Here is a 1,325-nt window from a genome sequence, read left to right as displayed (position 1 = left end):
ATTTTACATTTATTTATGTGTGTGAATGGCTGGGTTCATTCCCCCGTGCACGTGTGCAGGTCTGAGGGCAACTTTTGGAAGTTGGTTCTTTCCTTCCATCCTGTGGGTACCAGAGATGGAATTCAGGTCATGCCGTGGTGGAAAGCTTGGATACCGCTAACCATCCTGCCTACCCTTCATTTTTATCTTTACGTGTCATTGTGAAAATAAGAGATAATATTTGGGGCTGGAGAGGTGGCTCAGTGGTTAAGAACACTGACTGTTCTTGCAGAAGACCCAGGTTCGAATCCCAGCACCCAAATGGCAGCTAACAACTGTCCGTAACTCCAGTTCCAGGGGATCCGACAGCCTCTTCTGTCCTCTGCGGGCATTCATTGCACGACTCGGGTACACTTACGTACATGCAGGCAATACACTCACACACATAAAACAAAAATAGTAAATATTTTAAAAACAGAGATAATATTTATTTAACAGATTGTGATTTGACTTACAGCTTTAGATATTAAGGCACCGGATATATAAATTTCCATTTCTTCTTTTGCTGTGGCTCAACAAATGCTAGAGGCCTCTACACCCTAACTCCCTTGACTCATACCGTCCTTTTCCGGAAAAGGAGGGTAACAGTACTGAGTTCACATGGTTGGGCTAAACCGGCGCCTGGTGTGGTAACGGCCGTCCAGTATATTGGGCCAGTATAAGTTCAAGAAGTGCTTGGGGGTTTTGTTTTATTCTCTCTTTTTAGGATGCAAAGGACACGAATATGTTTAAGCAAGAAAGTGGTTGAAGCCACAGAAGAGGCGTGTGATGGAGCGGAATGGGACGGGCTCCCAGGGGCTGGCTTGGAAGTGAGGATGGAGAAGTGGAATTCCCAGCCATCCCCCAGACAACGCTCAGGCTGCTGGAGGTGTGTGCGGGGTGCGGAGGGGGTCGGCTCCGACTCCACAGACACCGCCACGCATGACGAAGCTACTTCCCCTCCCGCCGTCAGAGCGCACACCCGCCATCCACGGCCACGCCCTCGCACACACACAGGGCATCCTAGGGTCCGGTTGCCATGGCGAGCCGGAGCGCGTGAGCCCAGCCGCCCCTCCCGCCCCCCAGCGGAGCCAGGTCAACTTCAACTCTGATTGGCCGCCGCTTGCTCATTATGCAAATCGTTTGCGTAGACTCCGCAGCTAGCTGCCTGACGTCACCAAGCACGGGGCTGGGGCTCGGGGCTGGGCTCTGGGCGCTCGGGCGGGAGCCTGGAGAGCTCCGCGCCGGGAAGCTCCAGCCAGGCCCCGGCGTCCCGCCGCCCCGGCTCCGCCCCGCCCCGGCCCCGC

This window comes from Nannospalax galili, unplaced genomic scaffold, assembly GCF_000622305.1.
Source record: "Nannospalax galili isolate Female #2095 unplaced genomic scaffold, S.galili_v1.0 scaffold54, whole genome shotgun sequence".
NCBI lineage: Eukaryota > Metazoa > Chordata > Mammalia > Rodentia > Spalacidae > Nannospalax > Nannospalax galili.
This window is presented reverse-complemented; position numbering follows the sequence as displayed.